This window comes from Amblyomma mixtum, chromosome 5 (assembly GCF_055824585.1).
Source record: "Amblyomma mixtum isolate Tamu chromosome 5, ASM5582458v1, whole genome shotgun sequence".
NCBI classification, from domain to species: domain Eukaryota; kingdom Metazoa; phylum Arthropoda; class Arachnida; order Ixodida; family Ixodidae; genus Amblyomma; species Amblyomma mixtum.
Genome location: NC_143016.1, coordinates 156,734,878 through 156,758,541, shown reverse-complemented (window position 1 = coordinate 156,758,541; position 23,664 = coordinate 156,734,878). Strand labels below are relative to the sequence as shown.

The following is a 23,664-nucleotide window of genomic DNA, read 5'->3' as shown; positions in this document are numbered from 1 at the left end:
GAAACACACAGCTTTTATTTCGAATGCTGTACTATACTCGAAAAAGGCTGGTCCTCTCGTCGAAACATCGTGAATTAAAACTTATGTTTTTCAATTTGTGTGTGTCAGTCATTGTTACTAAAAGGGAACTGTGCCGAAGGCAGTATTCTGTTCCTCTATTGTTCTCCATAAAATATTTTGATGCATCATGCATGTCTTGTGGTGCGTATGTACACTTGTGCACAATAAATGTAATAATTTGCATTTTGCTTCTATTATTCGTTCAGCAGTCCAGGATACAGTGTTCACAAAATGATTTTGAAGCGATAAAACTATGTTGATAAAAGTGTTGTACTGTGTAGTTAACGCACACTTTTCCAAACGTTGATGTAGGAATTATACTTTCTTCGTACTTGAGTCTTTTGAATAACGGTGGCCAATTGTCGGAAGACCGTTGATAGGGTGTTGGTAGACATTGTCGGTAAGGGGTTGATAAGAAGTGTAAAGACTTTTTATGTACTTGAGTCTTTTGGATAACGGTGGCCAATTGTCGGAAGACCGTTGATAGGGTGTTGGTAGACATTGTCGGTAAGTTGTCAATAGGAAGTGTATAGAACCTGTCGATAAGGGGATCATATGAAGTATAAAGACTTTCTATGTACTTGAGTCCTTTCGATAACGGTGGCCAATTGTCGGAAGACCGTTGATAGGGTGTTGGTAGACATTGTCGGTAAGGGGTCAATAGGAAGTATAGAAACTGTCGATAAGGAGATCATAGGAAGTATAAAGACTTTCTATGTACTTGAGTCTTTTGGATATCGGTGGCCAATTGTCGGAAGACGGTTGATAGGTTGTTACTACAATGTATAAAGACATTTAAAAGACTTTCTGTTCAATGTTGATAGGTTCTATTAACAATTGTATAAAGACTTTTTAAACAAAGTTACTAAAAATTTTTGTAAGGGTAACGTCCCAAAGCGCCACGGGCTATGAAGGACGCCGTAGTGAAGGGCTCCGGAAATTTCGACCACCTGGGATTCTTTAACGTGCGCTGACATCGCACAGTACACGGCCCTCAAGATTTTCGCCTCCATCGAAATTCAAAATTAGGCCGCCGTGGCCGGGATCGAACCCGAGTCTTTCGGGCCAGTGGCCGTGTGCCGTAAGCACTGAGCCACCGCAGCGGGGCTTCATATCCATAAATGAGTCAATAATTGTTAGCTGCAGTTGTCACACAATACGTTATATTTTTAGACTACAAATACATCACCGCGACAGTGCACGAAGAAGGAAGGACAGGCGCTGTCAACACCTTTAAGTTTATTCGAAAAGACAACGATAATTTCCCGCAGGCGCACCTTGTGTAACGAGGTGTTGGTGCTTGGTGCCACCACGGAACCTTAGCTCCCATACCGAAACTGTCATCCGTACAGTGGTGATAGGTTGAGAGGTGGAGGGAAGAAACCATGAACGGTGGCGGTCGAGGAAGTGGTCAGTCCTCGGCCGATGGGCTCCTCGTCTGTCTACCAGGCGGGGAGTCCCGGGACCTTCCTCTGTGTATAAAGGTGAATCAGAGGCGACAAAGTATTAGGAACCCTTAGTTTATGCATCACTTATGAATAAATTTGCAAAGAAATCTGATCGGCTCCCAAAAAGGGGTCGCACCGATGTGAAGAAATTGAATGTACAGAAGCCAGAAACGTTTGCGAAGTTTTTTGTGGTTCACTCAAACACTGATGACCCTGTAGCCAACCTGTCTGCATTTGTCATCGCCAACACCCTAAAAAGCTGCGTAGGCAAACACTACAAAGCAAAAAAGCAGCGAACCGGAGATCTCCTTGTCGAAATAAACAAAAGATCAAAGCAACAAACTGATGTCATTACAGAGTGTTGGAGAAATGAGCGTACAGGTAACCCCGCACCGCACTCTGAACCACTCAAAGGGCGTCATATCTGAATATAACTCCTACAGAGTACCGATGCGGAAATGAAAGAAGAACTAGCTCAACAAGGAGTAATAGCAGCCCGACGAATAACCATCCGGAGAAACAACGCTGAAATCAAGACAAAACACATCGTCCTAACTTTCAATAGCACAACTCTGCCTGATTGCATCCACGCCGCATACCTCCATTGTAAAGTCCGCCCATACATACCGAATCCGAGACGATGTTTCAAGTGCCAGCGCTTTGGGCACAGCATGTTGGCTTGCCGGGGTAAACCCACTTGTGTCATACGCGCAGAAGACGCACATACAGAGGAATGATGCGAACGCACACCAAATGCATCAACTGCAATGGCGCACATGGCGCGTACTCCAGGTCGTGCCCAGTCTGGAAAAGAGAAAAACAAATTATAACTTTGAAGACCACAGAAAACCTGTCCTACCTTGAAGCAAAAAAACGCGTCTCTTTCCAACAGAAAGGGACATACTCTGAAGCGGTGACACTGGGACCGCCGCCGCCTTCAGTTTCTGTCGGCACACAGGTCGATTCGGTGGACCTGGTGTCGACACCCAAGTCCCCACCACAGAAGTCGGTGGTACAGTTCACAGGGCTTAAAATTTCGCGAGAAGACCACACAATCCTCGCCGGAGGCCCTCAGGCCCCACTTTCAGCAGCGGCATCCTCGGTGACAGACACCCAGAACAGCTCTGCTGAACTGGACCGGTCGCCCCACCCCTCTGAGAAGGCAACCGCTGGACCCAGAGACTCTGCCCCTGGAGCAGGGTCTGGTTCAGCGGTGCCAACAAAAAAGACGAATGCGAAGGCCACGGGCCATCGCAACCAAGAAGAATCCTCCACGTCCACCGCTGAGGATATGGATGTCAGCGAAAGTCCGCCAACATCTAAAACACACCCATCCGCGGCGTCTCCGCGGAAATCCGGCGCCATAAAAGTGGCAATGGATTCAACTCCTGGTTCCCCACCGCTGCAGCGGCGGCGAGACTCCCTAGAGAAAAAAGGGAAACCACGAATCACTGCTCCTGAGAATAAATAACTTTCCCCAATCCCCAGATTACCACAATGGCGTATCTAATACTATGGAACTGTAGAGTTCTACACAGAAACTACACAGACATAACGGATATGCTGAAAACAATGGCACCTACAGCTGTGTGCATGCAGGAAACGAACCTTGGGCCACAGCACACAAACATCTTAAAAAAAATATATTTTCCGGAAAGACCGAGTGCAAGCTAGCCGACTCTCAGGAGGCGTCGCTATCGTTACGCAAAGCGATGTCCCTGCAAGAGAGGTACCATTAAAGACGAACTTAGAAGCGGTCGCAGTTAGCATTATTAGCCATAAAACGATAACAATATGCTCTGTGTACATACCACCACACAACACAATTGCCATGCATAATCTAGAAGAACTTCTAGAACAGTTGCCTCAACCATATGTGATAATTGGAGATTTTAACGCACACTCCCGTTGTGGAGAAGTGAGCATACTGATTCCAGGGGTAAGCTCATCGAGGATTTTATTCTTTCGAATAACATATGTGCCCTTACCCTGCTACCTGGTGAGTCCCCTGGCTGCATTCAACCTGTCTGCCTTCTCTCTGCCCTTAATGTCCACGAGGCAGCCAGCGGTCCCTCTCTAAACGCCATGCATTCCGAGCTCGCTACTGAACCTGAGCCTGACGAACTTTTCCGCGCCGCCATCGACGATACTCTTCCGTCCACCTACCGTCAGCAGCTTTCAGCTCTTCTCCACACTTTCCGCTTCGCTTTCGATGCAGCCCATCAGCCTTTAGGCCGTACATCAACCGTGGCTCATCGCATTGAGACCGGCTCCCACCCGCCTTTTCGGCAGCGCCCCTATCGCGTGTCTGCGGCTGAGCGTCAAGTGATAAGTGAGCACGTTGAAGACATGCTGCACCGTGGCGTCATCCGTCCCTCTCACAGCCCTTGGTCTTCTCCGGTGGTGCTGGTCAAGAAGAAATACGGTTCTATTAGATTTTGTGTCGATTACCAGCGACTGAACAAAATTACCCACAAAGACAATTATCCGCTTCCCCGCATCGATGACGCTCTTGACTGTCTCCAAGGCGCCGAATACTTCTCCTCTCTTGACGCGTTCGGGCTACTGGCAGGTCCCGATGGCTGCCGCTGACCGTGAGAAGACCGCATTCGTTACCCCCGACGGCCTTTACGAGTTCACCGTTATGTCATTCGGCCTGTGCAACGCGCCAGCTACATTCGAAAGAATGATGGATAACGTCTTACGGAAGCTGAAGTGGCATACGTGCCTTTGTTACTTGGACGATATCGTTGTCTTTTCGGTAGATTTTTCCACTCACCTCACGCGCCTGCAGCAGGTTCTGACTTGCCTCACCGACGCCGGCCTACAGCTTAATCTGAAGAAGTGCCACTTCGGCGCCCGGCAGCTAACCATCTTGGGTCACATTGTATCTAAGGAAGGCGTTCTCCCCGACCCGGCCAAACTTGTCCATGTTGTCCAAACTTGTCCATGAGCTTGTCCATGTCAGTCGCCTCAAGACTTATTACGACCCGCTCCTGTTGCCATCACCACAGGTCGCCAGGATGGCTCCTCTTCCATCCCGGGGCCATTGTAGTGAATTACAATGAACGCGCCTGAACTATTATGAATGCGCCTCAGGTTGCCTCGATGGCAGACGAAGAAGTTGACGACGAAGTGTGCCGGCGCGCGGCTCCAGCTCTCTGGCTGTGTAGACTGACGGTGATTTTGCTGCCGTCCGCTCAGCTGTTTGGTGAACTGTATAGCTGAGTTCACTAGTACGCGAACTCCCTTTCAGTTTAATGAATACGGGAAAAGCCACGTACTGCTGCCCCAGCTCTGGAAAAATGTCCTGCCTCGATTTAGCATTTGCATCTCCATCGGTTTTTAATGATATCATTTGGGAAGTTTTAGTCGACCCTCGGGGACGTGATCACTTACATACGGTTTTAAAGCTAACATCAGCTACATTCATCCTCCCTACGAAGCCACGGCGATGGAAAATTCACCTTGCCGATTGGGCACTTTTAAGAAGAAGAAGTTTCTTTATTTTACTTGAGCAAAAAAGGTGACGGAAGAAAAAGCTGCTTAGTTGCAGCTTGACAAAACTCCCGCCATCCAGACAGCAAGCACTTGCACAGCACATAGTTTTACAAAAACCGATAAAACAGTCCTCTGAAAAGAGCAGTCAATTGTCAATTGTCACGTGCAGAAACAATGAAAAAAATAGACACTTGAAACAAGATTAAAAAAAAATCTGAGGTACAGGTTAAACAAAAAGTTTAAAAATTCCCTTGTGCGACATTTGCAGAATGTCTATTTGTTTTTCATCCAGTTCATTGAGCGCATGCGGTATGGAGTGTTTAGTCGTTGTTTTCCGTACATTGTACGGGAAAATGGAATGAGCCATGGTGACTGATAGCGAAATGAATAGGTATTTGTTGTTTTTTGCAGTCTAGCTAAGGTCAGAGATGTCACAGCTTTTCCTTGTATTGCATTCTTGTACTTAACAGGTTATAAGAGTACATATCTTCCACTTTTAGAATGCAATGTTTCAGAAAAAGGGGTCCTGTGTGTTCTAAAAATGATGTGTTTTGAATAATGGGGATGACCCTTTTTTGTATTAAGGCAAGTTTATTGATGTTTTACTTGGTGGTATTTCCCCAAAGCAGTATACAGTAGCGGAGTTGTGGATGGAAAAGGGCAATATATAAGAGATTTCTTGTAGCTAGTGGGAGGGTGTGACGGTGTTTGTTTATTGTACCTACAATCTTACTTAGCTTTGTCGACAGATGTTGAACATGCTCGTTCCAGGACATGTGCTCGGAAAAGAACACGCCAAGCGTTTTCACACACGTTTCCAGCCCAAATGTATACGGACCGAAAGTAATGGTGGGAGATATTCCAGGTAGGACTCCGGGTGCACGAAAAAGAATACATTTTGATTTGGATTCATTTAGTATCAAGCTATTTTTTCGGCACCATTCCTGTAGATTGTTACAGAATAAACTGGCATCTGTTTTTATTTCTTCTAAGGTTTGTCTAGATATCAATACTGTGCATCATCAATACTTCAGAACGAAGGCCACACTGGAAAAAGAAAATGCCGAAACCCTTACGATAGAAGAAATGAATGAAAAATTTGTCACATGCTTAATATCTGCAGCAATAGAAGCAATCCCACAAACGTCTGAAATTTCACGAAAAACACAAATTTTGGTGGTCAAATGAATGCACATTGGCTAAAAAGTAGCAAAACAAGGCTTGGGGCAACCTTCGCAGATATCCGACTGCAGGAAACTTGCTCATCTTCAAAAGGGCTAGAGCCAAAGCACGATACATTAGACGCAACGCAGAAAGGGCATCATGGCAACAGTACATATCCTCCATAAACAGCTCAATATCATCAAAGAAAATGTGGGAGTAGGTGCGGAAGTTCACAGGAAATTTTACTCCATTCACATTTTCAATGCTAACAACACCCGGTACTCAAACAACATTAGAAGAGCAGGCCAACATATTGGATGAGCATTTTTCCACAGTTTCAAGCTCATCCAACTACACACCCACATTTCAAAAGCACAAAACAATAGTAGAAAAACAAAAAATTCCCTTTGGAACATGCATACATGAAGACTACAATCAGCTTATTACAATGCAGGAGCTAAACACAGTACTAACATCCGGTAAAATGACAGCACCAGGCCCAGACAATATACATTATGCCATGCTTGCTCACCTCCCTGAGACTGCCATAGAGGCTCTCCTAAAATTTTTCAATAAAATATGGATGAGTGGAGAAATCCCCCAAGCATGGAAAGAAGCAATCATAGTACTCTTCCTAAAACCTGGCCAACCACCAACTAGTCCCACCAGTTACAGGCCAATAGCACTCACTAGCTGTATAGCAAAATCATTCGAAAGCATTCTAAACATCAGACTAACCTTCATACTTCAGTCCCGGCAAATTTTAGATATACACCAAAGCGAGTTTAAAAAGACATGTTCCACAACCGATCACCTTGTTCGCTTTGAGAACACAGTCCGGGAAGCGTTCATCCACAAACAACACTATCGGGGTCTTCTTCGACCTGGAGAAGGGTTACCATACCACGTGGAGGTTCGGTATCCTCCTGGACCTAACGGACCTAGGTATCCGTGGCAGGATGCTGAGCTGTTTGAGCGACTTCCTAACCAACCGCACGTTCAAAGTCCGCCTAGGCGCAACCTTCTCTAACGATTTTATTCAAGAAACTGGCGTACCCCAGGGGTGCATCCTCAGCACGACCTTATTCATCATCAAAATGAACTCCGTAGGAAAAGTAATCCCAAAATCCATAATGTACTCAGTTTACGTAGATGACCTCCAAATAGCATGCACCTCTTCCAGCATACCTAATTGTGAGCGACAGATAGAAATCACAATAAATAAACTGGCTACTTGGGCAGATAGAAACGGATTTAGATTTTCTCCTCAGAAAACAGTAGCGGTTCTGTTCTCTTTGAGACGAGGCCTACAGGCCGACCCCACACTATATCTAAACCAAACCCCATTACCTGTCAAACAAGAGCATAAATTTCTAGGGGTAACTTTCGATAAAAAGCTGACTTTCTTGTCACATATAAACAGCTTTAAAAAAAAGGTTCTCAGGCCCTCAATGTACTGAAACTAATGTCAAGAAAACGCTGGGGGTCTGATAGGGCATGCCTGTTACATATATACCGTTCTCTGGTTCGCTCTAAGTTAGACTATGGGTCCACAGTATATGGCTCAGCAAGACCGTCCTACATAAAACGACTGGATCCTGTCCACAATCTTGGTTTAAGGTTGTCTTCCGGTGCTTACAGAACTTCCCCAATAGCAAGCCTGTATGTGGAAACTAATGAACCTTCCTTAGAAGATCGAAGAACTGCACTAACTTGTACATACATCCTGAAAATCCTTTCTCAGCCCAAACATCTCTGTTACCCAATTGTCACAAAATGCTCATCTCGAATACTCTTCAACAACAAGCCTCACGCGATTCAGCCGTTGCTCTTGCGCTTCGAAGAAAAATGAGCTCTGAACATACTAAATGAAATTAAAAATATTGCCCCAAGACATGAAGCACTACCACCGCGGTGCACTCTCCCCACAGTGTGTGACGTCACACTAACACGCCTCAGGAAAACCTGTACGCCACACGACCATATAATACAAGAATATCTAGCACTACAGGAAAAATACAGAAATTAGTTTAGTTTAGTTTATGGGGTTTAACGTCCCAAAGCGACTGAGGCTATGAGAGACGCCGTAGTGAAGGGCTCCGGAAATTTCGACCACCTGGGGTTCTTTAACGTGCACTGACATCGCACAGTACACGGGCCTCTAGAATTTCTCCTCCAAAGAAATTCCAGCCGCCGCGGCCGGGATCGAACCAGCGTCTTTCGGGTCAGCAGCCGAGCACCATAACCGCTGAGCCACCGCGGCGGCTAAAAATACAGAAATTATACTGTATTTTATACTGCTGGGTCAAAAACTCATGCAAATGTAGGAAGCGCAGTAATACAAGGAAAAAATAAAAATGCAGTACGACTGCCCTCATGTGCTACAGTTTTCACCGCTGAATGTTATGCCATTTGTGTTGCTGTACAGAAAATAACAAATGAAAACATCAAAAACAGCATCATTTATACAGATTCACTGAACGTACTTACAGCATTAAACTCCAAAAATGCCACGGAGCCACTGATAGGAAGCATCATACACAATATAGTAAAGGTCACAGCACAAAAACATGTTATAAAATTATGCTGGGTTCCCAGTCACGTTGGCATTAGGGACAATGAGAGACCCGACTTGTGTGCTGCACAGGCCAGAACCATGGAAATAAAACGTGAATCTGCCTCCTAGGGATTACATGAAGTTAGTACATAGCAAACTAAGAGCCAAGTGGCAAGCTTCTTGGGAAAATGAAGAAAACAACAAGCTGCATACCATAAAGCCCATTTTAAAAGAATGGAAATCATGCCGCCATAAAGAGCGTTTTATCGAAGTAATTTTATGTCGTTTACGCATAGGTCACACACAGATCACCCATAACATCTTATTAACAAAAAAAGACAAACCTGTGTGTGAAATGTGTGGTGAGGAGCTCACAGTAAATCACATTTTAATTTCTTGTTCGCATCTCGAAGAGCATAGAAAAAAAAATTTTTACGGTATTTTACAATGAACACATTGCATTTCACCCCGCATTGCTTTTAGGCGAGACAACACTTGTCCAGTTTTCACTTGTTTGTAAGTTTCTAAAGAAAGCGAATGTTTTAAATCTATTATAATGTAAGCTCTATACACTTAACATAACATCATCTAACCTTGTGTTTGGCGCATGATAGCCATAGTTGCTTATGCGCCATAAAACCCCATATAGCTAACTAACAACGATAATTTACTTTTGTATACTTAATACACAATCTTGGCCTCACTTTAGGGTCATAGAGGGCCTAATACACACTCAGTCTACAAACAAAAGCGCATTTGCTTCCTCAACAAAATACAGAATGCGTTACTAATCGGAACCCGGGTAAAATATTTCGTCGAACATCTGTGCGCACACACATGTCGCTGTTCTTGTGAACATGATATGCCTCACATATTTCTCTTGTTAACTGCATTTTTTTTTAGGAGCTGGAACTGTTAAGACAACAATCTATGTAATGCGAAGCTAGGTTGGAGGAACGAGAACCTTTTAAATGTGTGTTGGGCTGGTGTAGTCGCGTGTTTTCACATTTCTCGGTTTGCGCTATAGTGTTCTTACATCCAGTAAAAGGGACGACATCGACCACACCCTCAGGCCATGGTGCACACTGCGACTCATGTTTTATTTGGCACGTTCTTTTACTTTTTTTGTTATGTGGGTGTTCGGTCAATGATAGCGCGAATTTTTCCTAGTTTACTAGGAGCTGAAAACAAGACTTCTACCTCATATCTACTGCTTACTTGCTTTAGCCGGGGGGACAACTGATGAATGTACGGTACTGCCGCACACTTCTTTTCCTGTCTAATGGAAGGAACTGGTTTTTCATATTTACCAAAAGACCTAAGCTTTCATACCGGCTAGAGGACGTAGGCTCTAGATGTACGGTAGAAGTCTTGCATTTCGCTCTTAATATTCCGCTATCTTTGGCTGTAGAAGCCAAGATCAAAAACAATCAGTAAAAAAAATGTGTAAAGTAAAACATGAGTTGCAGTTCGCGCAATGTGCGGACCATGCGGTTTATGTCGCATCTTTTATTTGCGGCAAGAACCATACAGGACAACCCGGGAAATGCTTAACCACGCCACCAAGCTAGAAGATTTTAGCCTGGCCATGAAAACGTGTGCTCTCTAGTGTACCATCGCTAATGAAAGCATTCCCCCACAAAAACTTGCGCATATCGTAAGAAGGAAGAAGGCAACACAAAGTGCTTTAAACTTTTCCTCTGAAACGCAAGCTCTGTCCGGACTAAACAAGACAACATACTGAGGCTTTTCGATTCCTGTGGTAATAACTTTGATGTGCTGATGCTCACCAAAACTGGGTACAATGAAGATTCTGGGCACTTGGTGCTCCCTGGATATGGTCATTTCTATTTGAATCGGCGGGACAGCCGATACAGGGGTGCGTCATTGCAGATACCTCTTTCAGGGTTCCAGCTATTTAATGAATTTGCTACGTGTACTTCTGACTACACAATTTTGTGCATTCGAAACGGCAAAAATATGCTTGTAGTCGTATATAGGCATTCAAATGATAATGTTCCAGATGCTTCTTGATTTGCTTAGCAATTTGCTACCGTATGCAAATGGTAATGGGTATACACTAACGTTAGGTGGCATTTGAATACTGATGTCCTAAAGGACTCAAGACCCTCTTTTTATCTACTACTAGTTCGGGACTGCAACAGTTTTCGGAATGAGATGGCATCACCAACACAAATTACGCCGTCATGTGCATTTTTACTAGATATATTTATTAATAATTCTCTTGTCGAAGAAGTTATTTCCAATATGTTAAACTCTGACTTGAGCGATAATATGCCCATTTTCTTAATGACGGAAGAACTGTAGCCTATCCAGAAACTTGAAGCTGCAGAAATAACTTATCCTGATTTATTAACACTAACGTTTGACATTTTAGGGAGAAGTTATTGCACGTTGACTGGAGCGAAGTACTGATGTTAACAGACACCAATGCGTCCTATGACAAGTTCTTGGAATTTTTCAAGCAGTGCTATTATGTCTTTTCCGACAAGAACTCTCCGGTAGAATAAAAATAAAAAAAACATCCGTTAGCTGACACTTGCTAAAATTATCAAGTTCAAAGACAAGATGTTTCAGTCGTTACTTAAGTCTCGTGACCCCAGTAAATTAAGAGGATTTATGTCATTTAGAAATGAGCTTAACAAAGAAATTAGGAAGTCAGAACAAGAGTACTAAAGACGTATTTTTCATCATGAGTGCCTACGTAACACTGATGCCACTTGGAAGAAATTAAACGCAATCTTGAGCCGAAAGTCTGTCAGATTGTAGTGACCACCTTGTCGTTGATAACGCCATATTGAAGGGAGAATAACTAGCGAACGACTTTAATGACTTTTTTGCTCGTGTAGGTAATGCACTGCACCCTTCTATATCTGCTACGTGTATCCCGCGATGTCCGCGTCATCTCTTCCTTCAGGCTACTTCTATTGCTGAAGTGATAACGATTTCTGAAGGCCTTAAGAATAGCCTTAGTGGGGATGCCGATGACTTAAAAACTAAGGCCATTAAGTATGTGATAGATTGATCGCGCCGGTCGTTTCGCACACATTCAACATAGGAATTTCTAGTGGCGTTCTTCCAAATTACACGCAGGTACCTAAGGTGAAGGTAATCTATAAAGGTGAGGATAAGAACCCTTTTTCGAACTATCGTGCCGTCTCAATTTTACGTTTGTTTTCGAAAGGCTTTAAAAAGGTTATTAACGCTCGAATTGAAAGTGTCTGTGGCCAACATAGCCTCCTAACACGTCACCAGTTTGGGTTTGGGAAATGTTCCACATAAAGTGCTCTTTTCGTCTGAAAAGAAATAATATTAGAAAACACTGAAAATAAATTGATGGCAAAGGGGTTGTACTTAGATTTTAGCATTGCCTTCGATGGTGTAAATCGCGCCATCTTACTTTGTAAAATATAACATGATGGGTTCAGAGTAGTAGCAATAGAACTAATTCATTTATACCTCACAAGGCGATCGCAATCTACCGAGATAAAAAATCACAAATCACGCTTGAGAGAGATGGTATCAGGGGTGCCGCAGGGAAGTATTTTGGGACGTATTCTGTTCGTTTTCTACATCAACGGCATAGTACAAATAAATAAAATTTGCTAATTTGTTATCTACGCAGATAATTGCTCCGTGTTCTTTCCCTTACAAAAATTTGTACCCAGTTTTATTTAATTACTTACTGAGTCTCGGCAATAAATTGTATTGCGGTTTAATTGAGAGCTTATAGACTTTTTTTGTTGAGTTTCAATTTAAAATTGGCCACCATATTCCAATTGGCTGTTTATTAGCTTAACTCGATAAATCCAAATTGAGATTTTATTGACTGGCAATACATATTTAACTGACTATTTATAAACCTGCAGTTAACATTTAATTGCATGTCAATTAATACTAAATTTATATTTAGTTAACATTTAATTGCCAGTTTATTATGAATTCTTTTGCGGTTTAATTGACAGTTTATAGACTTTTTCGTGTTGAGTTTCAATTTAAAATTGGCCACCGTATTCCAATCGGCTATTTATTAACTTAACTCGATAGATCCAAATTGAGATTTTATTGACTGGCAATACATATTTAGCTGACTGTTTATAAACCTGCAGTTCACATTTAACTGCCAGTTTATTACTTGGCATTTTTATTTAATTGACCTGCAGTTCACATTTAACTGACTGTTTATTAAAAGATCTAAATACATCCAGTCGAATGTTTACTGGTTGTTTATTACCTTGCCACAGTGTTCCGAGCTACATAGTGCATCCGCTATGTGCGTGTGGTGATCTCAAAATCGCAACACTGTGATACACTCGCACAAAAGAAAATTGGCAAATTGCCCTTCCTTATGTTTCCAGACCAGGGTTTCAGAAATGGGTTCTGTGACATGGCATAGTGTGTTCTCATCTGGTGTGACCCAGCCGGCTGATGCCAGCTCTGGTGTGCTTTGGTTTACTGTTTCCTGGTGCGGTTGGTGTAGCATTCCGGGATGATGTCAAAGGAAGGGTGAAGCATCCAGAAACAAATTTGTTACCTAACATGTCTTCATAGTGATGCTCAATGTTTGGACATACTATCGTGAGCAAAATTAAGAAACCAATGCAAGTGCATGCTGAAACGTGCCATATTGCATATGGGCATCAGTCTCGACAACAGGATTGCTTCGTCAGGCGGCGCCCGCATGCAGTTTGGAAAAATTCGGCAAGAACTCACAGGGGTCTCTCAAATTTGAGCACGGTCGTATGTACGTAGCAGCATGCAAATAATTACTACATGATTCATGTTCTTGACAAACACGAAGAGCAAGTACGTACTGAAAGAACAAAAAAAAAAACGCTCACATTTCCCTAAGAGCAACCTTAGCATTATTAGTAGACAAAAGCAGCGAATGAGTCACACCGGAGGCCCCTCGCGTCATAGCGTGCATCTTTTCCGAGAAAGCCGAATATCTTTCATTGCCTTGATGGCAGCTTGAATCTATTTGTGTGTAGCGACAGTTCCTGAAGATTAAGGGAGAAAAATTATATATTTATTATGATATGCACTGCTATAATGATCTCATTGCAAACACAACTAGCAAATGCTGCTATTTGCATTAAAGGAGGATGGCTAATGTGACAGCACCCATGAATGCCAACACTGAATCAGAATCCCTTAGGCCTCAACACTTTTAAAATACCGAGCTTCACAGCACATGGCTGCCAAATACCAACAGCCTTATTTCTAAAGCATGAAAGCTGAGAATTCATCAAAAGTTGTTAATTCCTGGCTAGTTTTTCTGCTCATGCACTGCCCCATTGCTCTCAGAACCTCGCCATTTAAGCTGTTTATACTGTCCCTCACATGAGCTACAAACTATGCCCATCAATTAACCTCTTGTACTATCAGCAAGAAATGAAACGCGAACAAGACAGCTGAACCACGGACAGCAAAATAAGCAGCTCTTAGCCAGGGAAAGCTGAATACTGGCTTCCGCTATTTTATTTTCCAAGGCGCGAAGACTTTTCGTCAGAAGTGTTATATAACCTCGCCAGTATTTCTCATCCAGGAGCTAATACTTTGGTGTTATTGTGTTGCCACCGATGTTTTCTTGTTCGCATTTCATTCGTTGCTGATAGTACACAAACCTTCACATGATGACATACCTACAGTTAATTGGTCACTAGCTTCCATCCCGTACATTTGTTATTATCCTTTGTTTTGTGCTTCCTAATAAACAACTAACAAATCCTGAGTTGCAATTCTCGAATGCAGAAAAAAACAGCGCAAGAACAGGGACACAAGAAAAGAAGACGACGGGACAGGCGCTCACTAGCAACTGAAGGTTTATTGCACGAAACACGAAAAAATATACTCTACAAACAACCAGGAGCACGCATGATCGACGCCAACAACACTGATTAGATGTTACAATCATCCATGATCTTCAACAAACGATATCTCACAGTCATGAACGAGGACGGATGGAGTGCTTACGCATGTGTCGTGGTTTTTCTGAATATGAAATGCTTCGCTAATTTCCCTAGTTAATCTATCTTTGTTATTGTACAAGACCTTTGTGTTGTTAAAAAGTGGAAAACATTGTTGGGCAGCAGGCGCGGAGGTGTTACTATTACATTATTTGCAGTGGAAGGCTAGGTTCGAGGAAGGGGCCCCTTTCAAAGCGGTGTTATGTTCACGCAGGTGGGAATTTAGGCATCTTCCCGTCTGGCCTACCTATATAGTTCTTGCCGCACGTGAAGGGAACCCTGTACACCACACCCTTGGCACAAGAGACGAACTTTAAATCATGATTTACTTCACACTCTTTTTTGTCTTTGTTTTTTGTGTTTTCTGTTTTTCTTCTCTGCTTTCCCTATCAACCCTGGCGCAAATTTTGCCCAGCTTATTAGGTGCTCGAAAAAGCACATCTACCCCATATCTGCGGCCTACCGGCTTTAAACGGTGGAAGAACTGGTGAACGTAGGGCACAACAGCAAATTTCTTTTTAACCTGACCTGAAGGCTCCAGTGTCTCGTGCCTACAAGAGGACTTAATTTTTTAAAGTATTTTATTGCATGCCAGTATTATAGCATCATCCGGAAAGCCTGCTGACCTCAGCCTCTGAACTTGTTGACTAAAACTGTGACTGATAGCATGCACGCAAGACTTGTTAATCGCAGAACCTAAACAAGAGACGGCTATACCACATTTGACTATCTTGGAATGGCCAGAACGGTAACTGAGCAAGGGTTTCACTGACCTCTGAAAGAAAGACCAGCACACATGGTCTGGCTTTAACACCAATCTAATATCAAGGAATTGCAGTTCATTCTTTTGCGGTGTTTCAAAGGTGAATTTTAAGCCTTGTCCACAATCGTCAAAAACCTTTAAAATGATGTCTATCTGTCCCTGGAAGTCAACGTTCTCAACAAAAACAAGGTAATCATCTACATACCTGAAGACGCGTTTTGTTTGCGAGCTCAAATTACTTTCAATGGCCTTATCGACATAACAAAGAAAAATATTACTCAGTACCGGAGCCACTTTTGACCCAATACATATACGCCCGATTTTTGAGTAAACAGTCTGCCTTGCCATTCAACAAGAGTAGCTTTTAGATAAAATGACAACAGCACCAAAAAGGCACCCACCGAGATTCCGCATTTCGAAATGAAATCTTCCTCATCGTTAGCATCTATTATAAATTTGCTGACACACTGCAGAAGAGTATCGTGCGGAAGAGAATAAAATAAGTCCTGTACATCGACACTAAACACGTTACACAACCCGGGATTATGGCACTTCAGGTATTCAACCACCTTCAAGGAATTAGACACTAGTAACGGATCGTCTATTGCCAAAGAACACAGGATTTTTTTGCAAAAACCTTGACACCTCACATTGCCAGGTAGCGTGTTCCGTAACAATACAGCGGAATGGAATGTTGGGTTTGTGGGTTTTCGCTGAAAAAAATAGTTAAAGAAAGTCCTTATCTGCTTTTTTAACCAAGGAGTGAAAGCGCTCTAAGTTCATTTCCTTCAGTAGGCGCAATGCTTCGCGCCTATGTCTTTTCACACCAGTGCGCACAGGTTTAATGTTTTTTGTGACAGACTTCCATGCTTTTTCAAGATAGTCAAATGTGGTATAGCCGTCTCTTGTTTAGGTTCTGCGATTAACAAGTCTTGCGTGCATGCTATCAGTCACAGTTTTAGTCAACAAGTTCAGAGGCTGAGGTCAGCAGGCTTTCCGGATGATGCTATAATACTGGCATGCAATAAAATACTTAAAAAAATTAAGTCCTCTTGTAGGCACGAGACACCGCAGCCTTCAGGTCAGGTTAAAAAGAAATTTGCTGTCGTGCCCTACGTTCACCAGTTGTTCCACCGTTTAAAGCAGGTAGGCCGCAGATATGGGGTAGATGTGCTTTTTTCAGCACCTAATAAGCTGGGCAAAATTTGCGCCAGGGTTGATAGGGAAAGCAGAGAAGAAAAACAAAAAAGACAAAAAACAAAAAAGACAAAAAACAAAGACAAAAAAGAGTGTGAAGTAAATCATGATTTAAAGTTCGTCCCTTGTGCCAAGGGTGTGGGTGTACAGGGTTCCTTCACGTGCGGCAAGAACTATATAGGCCAGATGGGAAGATGCCTAAATTCCCGCCTGCGTGAACATAACACCTCTTTGAAAGGGGCCCCTTCCTCTAACCTAGCCTTGCACTACAAATAATGTAATAGCAACACCTCCGCGCCTGCTGCCCAACAATGTTTTCCACTTTTTAACGACACAAAGGAATTGTACAATAATAAAGATAGATTAACTAGGGAAATTAGCGAAGCATTTCATATTCAGAAAAACCACGACACATGCGTAAGCACTCCATCCGTCCTCGTTCATGACTGTGAGATATCGTTTCTTGAAGATCATGGCTGATTGTAACATCTAATCAGTGTTGTTGGCGTCGATCATGCGTGCTCCTGGTTGTTTGTAGAGTATATTTTTTCGTTTTCCGTGCAATAAACCTTCAGTTGCTAGTCAGCGCCTGTCCCGTCGTCTTCTTTTCTTGTGCCCCTGTTCCTGCGCTGTTTTTTTCTCAAGATGTACCTACTCGCTCAACTCGCCGTTTTACCGAAATTCTCGAATACATTGACGGAGTGAATATATACATCTGTGCTAAATCCAGCTAAAACCAGTAATCACCTGTGAGTGCATCCATTTTCACTTGCCTGAGTGCCTTCTGTAGAGCCTTTTCCTTGCCTTCCAATATCCTTCTCCTGAGCAGTTGCCAATGAAGCTGCGCTGTACAACTGCTTCTCTTCACCATACAGTTGTGGTGGCCCACTTCAGAAATACTGCATCCTTCTGGATTCCGTCCAGAGTTTGCACACAGCCCTTTCAATCTCGAAACAATAAATGAATGCATGCACCTGCAGGAACCAGAACACAGGAATAAAATTTCTATGCTACAGTCACAGCCAGGAATGAGACGTTAATTGCGGGTTTAACGTCAAAGCGACTCAGGCTTTGAGGAACACCGCAGTGAACGGCTCCGGAAATTTTGGCCACCTCGGGTTCTTTAACATGCACAGACATCGCACAGTACACGGGCTTCTAGATTTCGCCTCCATCGACATTACACCGGCGCGGCCAAGATCGAATTGCATTTGTTGATTGCATAGTGTAATATGGTGCTATGCTTTCATGCCTGTTGAAGAATGCAAGTCAGAAATCATGTAGTTGTTTAAAATAAAACAAAACTTACACCTTCACAATAATGGTGTCATGCAATAGTAGTAGGTTCCGATGTAAGAAAGAAGTGAAAACGGTAATTGTGTACTTTGCCTTTTTATAACGTTAACTGCAAAAATCATATGGGAAAATGATTTCATGCCGATGAAAATCACAGATTAGTGCGTGTAATAGCAAATATTCAAAAATAAAAATAGTATGCCACAGTAGGAGCACTGCCTATATATCACACAAGAGGCTGGGCCTGCTAAGAGGAATTCTGTAATTCCAGCTCTTCCACATGCCCTTGACACAACACTGAAATGTGCAATACCTAAAAAAATTAAATGTGATAAAGAAGGAAGTGCAACACAAACTGACGACTCACTAGTAGACAGAGGAAGTAGAAATAGTAATGCAATAACCAGCACTAAAACGCACTAGCCTTCATAACAAAACATGATGCAATTAGTCACATTGAGATGCAGAGCCATGTAAGACAATCCAGTTTCTTAGAGTGGCAAAAGCACAACTACACTCTAGTATTTCCAAAAAGGTGTGCATGTTACAAGCCAAGTGCTTCTTTATTGCTATGCCATTTTTCACTATGACCATTGCTGCTAAGTGCATGAGAAAAAGAGGGTAACATTTCGCAATACTTTGATTTGAGCTAGTTGGTTGTAGCATGACATGTTAACACAAAAGGCGTACTGGCGCTAAAAAACGGAGACAACACACACAACAGGACAGGACTGACATTTTGCATTTTACCTTTTTGTTGTTTTGTTTGCTTTTCTTTGTACTTGGCTCCTTTCTATTTCTGAGTATATACAGTGCAACCCAGGTAATGTGGAAAACTGATAATGTAAACAGATGTTAGTGCAGCATGCATTCATGTCTTATATTTTATTCTTTCCAAGTTGTTTAGCCATGCCATCAGGTAGCAAGCCAAAAATCTGAGTCAACCAGGTTGCTACAATCTCCTAGACAAATATATGTGGATTAGAGCAAGTATACTCACTGAAATGGCAAAAATCTTAAGGTTTACAGTTAAATTACTATTTCAGCTGCAATATAATGCCTTTCATATTTTGCCCCTCAAGTGAAATCAGATGCCTTCGCTGGAAAGGTCTCTGAGGATCAATAACTTCGTGTGGGCTAGTCGGTTAAGCATCATTGTAAGAGGCAGCGCAAAAGAAACCAGGCCGAAAGGGAAGACACATATACCACAGGACGAGCGCTGAACTACCAACTTCTAGTTGGACGAGCGCTGAACTACCAGTTGGTACTTCAGCGCTCGTCCTTTGGTATACGTGTCTTCCCTTTCATCCTGGTTTCTTTTGCGCAGCCTCTTACAATGGGTCTCTGAGGAGTGTCATGCGACACTGGCGTTACAGTAGAAGAATGAAAGTTATCCTACTGCTACAACTGTTAAGGAGGAGTGCTATGTGACACAGGTATTACAGTAGAAGGATAACAAGGCTGTCCTCCTGCTGTAACATCGCCTTAAAATGCTGCTCTGTAGCCCGCCACTTCAAATCCAGAATCAAAGTTGCAGTATTGGATGACGCCTTATTGAGAAGAAACACACATATACTATTTCAAAGGGAAGTGCCAACATATGCCGTCAACACTGGTTCAAAGCACAGTGGTGCAACACAATGATCTCAACACAGAGTTCTAGAAAAACGCACTTTAGAAAACTCATTACTTACATGTGTTCTGCAATACACGTTGAACGGGCACACACAAGGAAGACAGCCCCACAGTTGGACAGCGGAGACATCCTTTTCAGACCTCTTCACCATTGGACAGCAGGCACTTCACCTGCATAACATCATAATTTGAATTTCACCTCTGCAATCTATGGAAGATGAAGTACCCACAATGACTGTGTTAATGGGTAAAAATTCGTTTTGCCAGTTTCACACAAACACAAGGCAAAGTTTAAACAGAAAAAAAGTTAACTTGCTCACACTTCAATCCACGATAAGCTCGGCACTGTTTAGGGTTCTTCAGAAATATTTAATCTGAAAGGGCTGTATGAAAAGGCTGCAAAGCGCTCGAGCCTATTTTTGGACTGGTTATTCTTCAACATCCAACAATGATTTTTCTTCACGGTCGCCTGCCACTAAAAGCACTTTACGGCTACACTAATGATCGAACAGGCAGTTTTCTCATTGGGGAAGCCGCATCACTCCTCTATTTACGCGAATACGCGTTCATACAGCCTGTTACTGGATGTGGCTTTTTGAGCTTGTAAGACACCACTGCGAGGCGATTGCACCGACAGTTCAGCCTTGGAGGACGACGTATTCAGTCTGCGTTTGATTCCAACGCGATTAACCGCCCACCACAGTGGCCAGTAGCGCGTATCGCTTGGTCTGGTTTGGTTTATTGGTGTTTAACGTTCCAAACCGACTCAGACTATAAGGGACGCCGTAGTAAAGGGCTGCGGAAATTTCGACCACCTGGGGTCTTTAACGTGCCCTGACATCGCACAGTACACAGGCCTCTAGAATTTGGCCTTCATCGAAATTCGGCCGCCGAGGCCGGTATCGAACCCGCGTCTATCGGGTCCGCAGCCGAGCGCCGCAACCACTGAGCCACCGCGGCGGGTCTGGTGCCGCACAGTCCGCTGCAGCGAACACGACTCGATGTCGTATCGAGCAGAGTATGCCATTGGATTGGATTGGAATAAACTTTATTTGTGCCTGCAGTTGGACGCTCGCGCGCCCCGACGAGGGCCTACGTCGTCTACGAGGCTGCCGTTACTCGGCGCGGGTCTCCGCTCGCCGTTGCCGGCTCGCTGGATCCCTGCCTTTCGAGCGCCCCGAGGACCTGCTGGACGGCCCATAGCTGTTGGTCATGGTCGTTGCTCTTCGCGGCTGCCTCCAGCCGCGGCGGGATTGTTCCTGATCTTGCTTCCTTTGGATTTTTGATGCAGTCCCACAGGATGTGCGTGTGATTTGCCGGCTCCCTCCGGCAGACTCTACACGTATCGGTCGGGTAGGTCTCGGGGTACATGCGATGCATCAGTCTCGGGCTCGGTAGCGATCCGGTCTGCCAAATGCCGAATGCCGAGCCCGAGTATGCCGAGAATGCCGAGTATGCCAAATGCCGAGCCCTGACGCGTACTCGCGTAGCGCAGTATGCAGCGCCAGAGTCCGAATGACGCGCACTACCGGCCACCAAGGCGGGCAGCTATGGGTTAGCTGCGTCGAATGCAGAGCGAACACAGCATACCCCTAGAGCTCGACAGCAGGTTTAATCGTCTCGCATAGGTGTGTTCAAAGCTTACGAAGCCACTTCAAGAAATTGTATCGACGCGTGTACGCGCAGCACAAAATGCAACGCTAAACAGGTCAAGTTGCGTGCACTATCGTCAAACCGCTGCGAGCGGATAGCGACGAAAAACATGCGTGCAGGCAGAAATGCACAACCACGTCGAACAATGATTTTAAGGCGGAAGCCTTTAATGCCTCATCGTTGTAAGCAGGAGCTATCGACAGAAATGTCACGCTTTTCAATTGGTCGAAACGGTCGTGACGTCACAGTGCGCGAATTTCAAACGGGGCCAATTGTACCTTGGCTACTAACCATGCAACCAATTAAAGGGATCGTATAGTGATGCTGCAAGTAAGTTTGACTGAGCGTAGTTAACTGCTTACTCAACCAATCAGTCTAATTAACCTTTCTAGTCAGACCAGATAAATAAATAAAACCGAGTAGGAAATTGGCCGAGCTTGGGAATCGAACCCCGGTCTCCGGAGTGCGAGCCTAGCACGGTACCACCCCGCCATGCCAGCTTTTTTTTTCTTCAACATGGTATTTATTACAATGATGTAATGTTCTATGTACAGGTGCAGTCAAAAGTAAATGGAAGGCGCGACAGCGTGGCAAACCATGTCGCAGCGCTTTCTAACGCCGGCTCTGGAAACTGCTTAGCTCGGTCGCCAGGAAGCCGCGCGCGCTATCAGCAGACCCTTGTATCGAGCGTACGGCCATCACTTTCGGCGGCTCGAACGGATGCTTGTTGCTTTTCAAATGTGACCCCACGGATTTCACTGGCGCTGCCTGCGATTAGTTTGAAGAGCGATTTGCGCCGTTTGAAAATAGTCAGCAGCTGGCCCGTGCTCCTTGTGGCGACGAGCGGACGCCGCTATCATCGGCGTGTTTTGATTGCTTAGTGATGATGACGCATTTACCGGCAGGCAGCGCCCGTGAAATCCGTGGTGCGAAATCCGTGAAAGCAACAAGCATCCGTTCGAGCCGCCGAAAGTGATGGCCGTACGCTCGAGTCAAGGGGCTGCTGATAGCGCGCGCGGCTTCCTGGCGACCGAGCTAATCAGTTTCCGGAGCCGGCGTTAGAAAGCGCTGAGACATGGTTTTTCACGCTGTTGCGCCTTCCATTTACTTTTGACTGCACCTGTACATGAACTATATACAAGCCATGCCAGCTCAATGGTTTGGAATGAACAAAGGTGCGTCTAGTGAAGACGCTGTCTTCGTTCACTCCCATCTTCCTCCCTTCCCGTTACGGCGAGGTTTAGGTGTCCACCGAGATATCAAAGCCAGATACATTTCCTTTAATCAAAAACCAATTTACCGACGAGCAAGGCGTATTTGTCCGCGCTCCCAAATTTTGACGGGCGTCCACCGAAATATGTGAGGCAGTTACTGCGCAATTTCCTTTCCTCAAATACAATTTTCGACTAGTGTCTACTGAGATATGTGAAACAGTTACTGCGTCATTTCCTTTCCTCAAATACAATTTTCATATTCTTCATTACGGCCCCTCTTTCTTCTTTCACTCACACTTCCTCCCTTCCTGTACGGTGCGGTTCAGGTGTCCACCGAGATGACAGAGAATTACAGCCCCATTTCCTTTCCTCAAAAAGCGTTGCGTTCAAAGGGCAACGCATCGCGCCGAACGGGTGGTGGCGTTCCTTGGACTCCGTGGCAGCGCTACAACACGCTGTCGCGTTCCACTCCTAAAGGCGAAGCTTAAACGTCATTAATTGGCAGTTAATTAATGCGCCAACAAAATGTACAGTGAACAATCGCGTAGCAGAAAGCAGCACTCAGGCTTTCGCCTTTCACCACTTTAGCCGCTAAAGTTCCTCGTAATTTTTAAATTATTTTCACGGCGTTCGCGTCGCAACGGATACACTGTGAACACAGACAGGGCAGCTAGTTAGTGACTCAATGTAGAGTGCATTTTGCCACCGCAGAAATAACCGTGCACAATGTCGGGCGGGTTAACAATGGCGGCAGGGCCTCATCTCTTCCGTTTCTTCTCGCCTTAGTGCTAGGTGGTTAATTTGCGTGGTGGCAAATTGCGCGCATTCCTGCGCATTATTACAGGTCTTACCTGAAAACGAAGACTCGACGCCTTCCAGTAACCGCTTTCTTCTTTTGTAAGGCGGTTCCGGTAGATAAAAGCCGCAGCAGCTTCCATCGGTGAAGTCCAACGTGCTGTCATGACGAAAAGCCAGGAGGCTTCCCGGCGCGGTCACTTTTTTCACGAAGCACACGAAGGGCTGGAAATTGTACTGCCAGCGGTGCCAAAAGCTATGATCACAAGTCAACACAAACACGAGTTTGAAGCAACGATTTTGAAATAAATACAACACAAAACATGCCCCAACGAGCGAGCGGCGAGCACAAACGGCAGTAAGCCGGAACGACCCGCGTGGTCGCGTGGTG

The 23,664-nt window shown here is 44.2% G+C and overlaps 2 long non-coding RNA genes across 2 annotated transcripts; both read right to left on the bottom strand.

Moving 5' to 3' along the window:
- Nucleotides 1-1,281: 1,281 nt before the first annotated feature.
- Nucleotides 1,282-12,052, bottom strand: LOC149344247 (uncharacterized). The gene is made up of 2 exons (XR_016283191.1): nt 2,136-12,052; nt 1,282-1,532 (listed from the first exon to the last, which is right to left on the bottom strand). It is a non-coding gene; the product is annotated as an uncharacterized LOC149344247 (long non-coding RNA).
- Nucleotides 12,053-17,415: 5,363 nt separating this feature from the next.
- On the bottom strand, nt 17,416-23,624 carry LOC149344246 (uncharacterized). The gene is made up of 3 exons (XR_016283190.1): nt 23,330-23,624; nt 19,671-19,782; nt 17,416-17,654 (listed from the first exon to the last, which is right to left on the bottom strand). It is a non-coding gene; the product is annotated as an uncharacterized LOC149344246 (long non-coding RNA).
- Between the last annotated feature and the right edge of the window lie 40 nt (nt 23,625-23,664).